The sequence below is a fragment of the Helianthus annuus genome, chromosome 7 (assembly GCF_002127325.2).
Source record: "Helianthus annuus cultivar XRQ/B chromosome 7, HanXRQr2.0-SUNRISE, whole genome shotgun sequence".
NCBI classification, from domain to species: Eukaryota; Viridiplantae; Streptophyta; class Magnoliopsida; order Asterales; family Asteraceae; genus Helianthus; species Helianthus annuus.
This window is the reverse complement of record NC_035439.2, coordinates 18970329-18976826: the sequence shown is the minus strand read 5'-3', so window position 1 is coordinate 18976826 and position 6498 is coordinate 18970329.

Here is a 6498-nt window from a genome sequence, read left to right as displayed (position 1 = left end):
TACGACTGTGATATTCAATATCACGAAGGAAAGGCTAACGTAGTTGCAGACACCTTAAGTCGTAAATATTATGAAAAGCAAAAGCGAGTCCGTGCTCTTAAATTAAATCTACAATTAGATTTAATGAAACAATTGAAGAACATTCAGGAAATGGCAATCAAGGATGATTCTGAAGGAATGAAAGGTTACCTAAAGGAATTAGAGCAAGGAAAGGATGGAATTTGGAGATTCCACAAGAAACGAATTTGGGTACCTAAGCAAGGAGATTTAAGAAATAAGATTTTAGAAGAAGCTCATAAATCTAGGTATACTGTACACCCAGGAAACAATAAGATGTTTCAAGATTTAAGGAATAATTTCTGGTGGATAGGAATGAAAAAGGATATAGCTGAATACGTATCTAAGTGTCTTACTTGTTCACAAGTTAAGGCCGAACGCCAGAAACCTTCAGGATTACTACAACAGTTAGAAATGCCTGTATGGAAATGGGAACTCATAACAATGGATTTTGTTACTAAGTTACCCAAAACCAGAAAAGGTAATGATGCAATTTGGGTAATTGTGGATCGGTTAACCAAATCAGCTCATTTTCTAACAATAAAGGAAACATTTAGCATGGAAAGGTTAGCCAAGTTGTACGTAGATGAAGTAGTATCTTTACATGGAGTCCCACTCTCCATTGTATCGGATAGAGATAGTCGTTTTACTTCCCATTTCTGGATTAGTTTCCAGAAAGCAATGGGAACCCGACTAAATTTAAGTACTGCATATCATCCTCAAACAGACGGACAAAGTGAAAGGACAATACAAACCCTGGAAGACATGCTCCGAGCATGTGTAATTGATTTTGGTGGTAATTGGGATAACCATTTACCCTTAATTGAATTCTCCTATAATAATAGTTATCACTCAAGCATCGAAGCTGCTCCATTCGAAGCACTGTATGGACGCAAGTGCAGAACTCCCGTTTGTTGGGCAGAAATAGGAGAAAGTCAATTATCAGGTCCAGAAATCGTACAAGAAACCACAGACAAAATAACTCAAATCAAGGAAAGACTGAAGACGGCTCGAGATCGCCAGAAAAGCTATGCCGATAATCGCCGCAAACCACTAGAGTTTCAAGTCGGAGACAAGGTACTTTTGAAAATCTCTCCTTGGAAAGGAGTAGTACGATTCGGTAAGAAAGGAAAACTAAGTCCAAGATACGTAGGACCATTTTCAGTAATGCAACGAATCGGACCAGTTGCTTATCGCTTACAACTACCAGAAGAACTAGCTAGAGTACATGATGTATTTCATGTATCCAATCTCAAGAAATGTTTATCAGACGAATCCCTGGTAGTACCTCTTCAAGATGTGGAGGTAAATGAAAAATTAAAATTCATAGAGAAACCACTGCAAATAGAAGACAAGAAAGCCAAGTTTCTCAAACACAAGCGACTAGTGCTAGTCAAAGTCAAATGGGATTCAAAGAGAGGACCAGAATACACTTGCGAGCTAGAATCAGAAATGAAGCGGAAATACCCTCATCTATTTTAATAAATCTCGAGGACGAGATTTTTTTTAAGGTGGGGAGGATGTAACAACTCACACTAAAATTAATACTTAGTAGGTTAATTATCTATTAAGGAAACCCTAATTAAGAAACCCAAGTAATTCTGCACTAACCCTAAAATTCTCAGAACAATCGGAATCAGGATCAGGGCCCCTAAAACTCAAGGGGGTAAACCCTAATCAATATTTATCTACAGAATTCATTGTTCAAATTGAAATTTATCGTACAACTGACTCACCTAGGCTATGCAGATGACCAGGCTACCCTAGGCCATAGGGGTGTGCCCCGCGATACACGACAGGCACGGGCAAACCTGTCGCGACACGCGGGAGGTACCAAATTCGGGTATATATAGGGGGGTCTGGGACTGAATCAGATTGCTCACTTCGACGTTAAAATTCATAATATACACTGAGTTATACATAAATTACTATCAACACACACAAATCACGGAACGCTGCCGCAATCAGGGTAATAACTCGATCGCTATTACGATTCAACGTCCGATCGATTGAAACTATCCAACGATTGTTTAAGTGCTGCTCAAATTGAGTTTATACTTTGTTATTCATCGTGATTTCGACTTGAATTTTTGAGTGCTGTTCGAACTCGGACTATACTCTGTCATTCGTTGTGAATCAGTTGAATTGTTAAGTATTGCACTTTGTTAATCGTTGTGAGGGTTTAATCTCGTGAATTGAGGTAACTGTTGAATTAGTTACTAACCCCGTTTGTGTGTGCATTGTTATTTATATTAGGTTAGAAGGCTAATCAGTAAAGCTTATACTCTGCTTGTAAAATCTGCAATGTGAGTCATTCTCTTTTTATCAACTGTTTTACAAAACTCCAAATTATTTTCAAAGTTATAATTACAGGGATTAAGTCTTTGTAATCACCAAATTACAGCCGGTATGTGGGGTTTTGTATACATTACTTATTTCCCGTCACACTTGGACAAACGGGTGGCCAAGGGGTGATCTGACCACAGTCACAGACACCATTGGACAAATGGGCTAGCCAATGGATGGTCGAGTGACAGATACTGTGGGTAGTTGGTTTGATATCAGAAATATTGTAATCGCTCTTAATACTGTAAATTATAAGAAATGTGTCGTTTTAGTAAACTGAATGATTCACTCAGTATTTCCCCGCTGACAAAACCTTTTTCAAACATGTTTCAGGTGATCTGTTGTGAGCAAAGAAAAGTGTCGTGAAGCACTCCCAGCTTAGAAAAGTGGCTCAATGTAAATAAATAAAGAAACATGTTTTGAAAATACAGATAAATCACATTATTGTAAATTACGGGAATTTATCCCTAAGTTATGAAACGGGCAGTTTTAAATTATTAAAAGATCCTGTTTTAAAAGACTTCCGTTGTCGCCTAAATTAAATACCACGGGATTTCTGTCCCGCGGCTCCTGAAACGGGTCAAACCGGGTCGGGGGCCGTGACATGTCAGGTGAGGGATCGTCATCGGGAGTGAAGCGCAAGAGGCGCGGAACTAGGGCTCAGGCAGCTGCTCAGGAGCAGCCGGCTGCTACATTACTTAGAAAGATTACATATAGGGATGCCGGGATTCCACATGGTCAGAGTAATAGGTTGTTTGATAGCCCGTTGTTGCGATTTACTGTTGGGTCGGCTGAGTATATGAAGTTTGATGCTATTAAGAAGCTGAGGCTGCTAGAGTTTAGAAAGATCGATTAGGATTTGGTTAGTCAGTTGGGGCAGGTTGAGAGGCTGCAGGAGCTATTAGGGCCAAAGTTTAGAATGGCGTTGGATTGTGACGCGCCGCAGTATTACGAGCTCACCCTGGAGTTTCATTCCACATTTTACTACAGGCATCCAGGGGGTTTTGATGAGCCAGATGTAGTATCGTTTGTGTTGGGTAAACAGATCTTCAACATGAGTTTACCACAGTTCGCGGAGGCAACTGGGTTTTATACAGTTCAGGAGGTCGAGTCTGAGGAGTTTAGGGGTTTGCTGAGGTAGGTAGTGAAGAAGGAAAAGGAGTCTTGTGTGTTGAAGGAGGAGTTAGCGAGGTTTTGGCGCACCATTGCTATTTCACCATTTTCAAACAACATGGTGGCATCTGATATCAGAGATCCTCTTTATCGGTTTGTGCACAAGATACTGTCAGCTACATTGATAGGTAAGCATGAAGGGGATAAGGTGAATCAGTACAGTTTGTTTTGTCTGATGTGCATGATAGAGCGTCGCCCAGCAAACTTAGCGAGCATTTTGGCATGGTCGTTGGTGAGGCCAAAGAAGGGAGGAGGAAAGGCGAGGTTAAATGGCGGGCCGTATATTACGATGTTGGCAGCGAATTTGGGTGTATTTGCTGATTTCCCTCCTGAGAGGATGAGTGTAGGACCAGCTCCATCACTTATGGAGCTGAGGAGCTTTCAGCTGGCTAGGATAGTTACATGCGATGATCCGCCAGCGTGGTCTGAGGTTTTGCCAGCACCACCCTCACCAAATCCGGTTGCCAAAGAGGCAACACATACTACGATTCCCGAGCGTTACCAGGTGCCACTCCAGAGGCATCAGTTGCCGGCACGAGAGTACCCCATTAGGCAGCCGAGGCCAGAGCCGTTGACATTAGAGGCAGTGTATGATAGAGTGGAGCAGGTTAGGCAGGAGGTGAGAGATGTTAGACAGGAAGTGGAGCAGGTTCGGCAGGAGATGCGGGATGGTATTCGGGTTCTTATTGATCACTTCCACTTGCAGCCGCCGGCATCTTGGCAGCCGCAGCAGGAGGGTCCAGCTGGTGGGCAGCAGGGGGGAGCAGGTGGAGCATGAGGATATGCAGCAGTGCTTATGGAGCTTATATCTTTTGTTTTTATTTTATGCTGTTTTGATCCTCATATTTTGGTCTGTACTGATATTATATACTGGTTGGTAGGGTTTTGGGGTTGGTTGATACTTGGTTGATTGTTGATCTTTTGATTGTATATATTATGTTGGTTTGGTATGATTTGAGTGTTAGGTCGGTGTTGGGGCCGCTTCCGTTCGCGTGTCCGAGTTAGTACAGTTTGCTGAGCGCGTTTTGGATTGGAGGGCATGTGTGGTATCCACTGGCATACTGACAGTCTCACATATTTATTCAGCTAAGTCGTTCCACTTGTACACTTGTATATTTATTTATTTATTTTGTTTTTAGGTTTTAGGAGTCATGTTTTCATCCTTGCATTAGGGACAATGCAATATTTAAGTGTGGGGATGGGACATTTGAGTCGTGAGTCGTTTAGTTAGTTAGTGAGTCTTGAGTCATAAAAAAAACCGAAAAATACAAAAAAAAATGAAAAATTTGAAAAAAATCCAAAAAAAAAATAATAAAAAATTGGAAAATGTCTTTTGAAATAAGAAGTTTGCAAAATAAAAACGGAAAATGATAGAAAAGTCGAGTTTTTGTTCGGGTGCAAATAATAATAATATGAGATAATTTAGTTGAGCTTGTGTCTAGTTCGGGATACGCGGGTAGGCCTGGTTTGGTTTTGAGTTCCTTTGATCTTAATATACTTAATGTCGGTCTACTAATGGGTTCTCATCTAGGAAAAGTGGGGAAGTTGAAACCGCCAAAAATAACATAAGGGGCACCGTTATAAGTTAAAACCGTTAGAGTTTGTGATCATGTGAAAAAAAATATATAGAATAAAAAGTGAGCTAGAAACTAAATGAAAGTAGCCACTTCTATGTAATCTGAGCTGGGGATAACGACTCTACAGCAAGATTACCGCTAGGGTGTGTGAAATCGACCGTGCAAAGCATGAAAAAGAAAAAAATAATAAAAAGTACCGAAACTAAGTAGTCTGTGGTTGGGGATAGCGAATCTACAGCCGGATTGCCTCTTGGTTTGGGAAAGCACCGTCTAGACTGACAAAAGAAGAAAAAAAAAGAAAAAGGAAAAAAATTTTGATTGTAAACTCTCTTGGTTTTGATATAAAACGGTTGGGAATTGGTCCAGTGATCGTTCTCTTTGTCCTTTAAGTTTGAGGTGGGATTAGATGGGCATGCAATTTCTAGTTTGAGACCCTAGGTGGATTGACCCATATTTGAACCTAAATTGCATGATAAGGGCTTGGAACCGGGTTTGGGTTTAAGAGGATCGAATACTTGCAATCGCAACTAACACATGTCTCGATTTTAAATAAATTAACATAAGCTTTTGGCTCGAATGATTACCTTGACTATGATTCCGTTTGCATAATTCTTTTTCAGGGACGAAAAAAGAGTAAGTGTGGGGATATTTGATGTATTGTAAAATATATCGGTATTCGCGTCTGTTTTAGTCGTTAGTTATTCGTTTTTAGTGTCGGTTTTAGATAGATTGTACATACTTCTAGTCTATTTGTGTTTTCAGGTACTTGGAGCTGAAAAGGGCGAAAAACGAGTAAAATATGACAAAGGAGAGTGTCGGGACGAAAACCGGAAGCTCGTAAGCGAAAACAAGTTAAAAAACAGGCTCTGGAGAGTTTAGGCGCCCCGCGTAGGATTCAACAAACATTGACGCGGGCCGCGCCAACTTAAATCAAAACAAAATCAAGTGCTTAAGTTCATACGGGCCGCGTAAGAAGACAGCTTAAGTTCATACGGGCCGCGAGAGTTTAAGGTTGGAGTTCCGGTTTTGAGCAACGATGCGGGCCGCGTAAGATTCTTCGTTTAGATTATGCGGGCCGCGTGAGACCCTATGTCGGCAGAATGTCGTAACTTGCATGGAAATCTAGGGTTTTGGAGTATATATTGATCATTAAACGTGAACAGCCGGATATCAACGAACTTGGGACTGGAGAGGCGATCTTGGAGACTGATTTCAGAGGTTTTGAAGGTTCGGGTCGTGAAGAATCATCGTGGGAAGCTCAGGAGCATTCGGATTGGAAGATATTCGGGTTATCTCTTCTTGCTTATCATTCGGTTTGCTTGTTCTTGATTTGTAATGATGAATT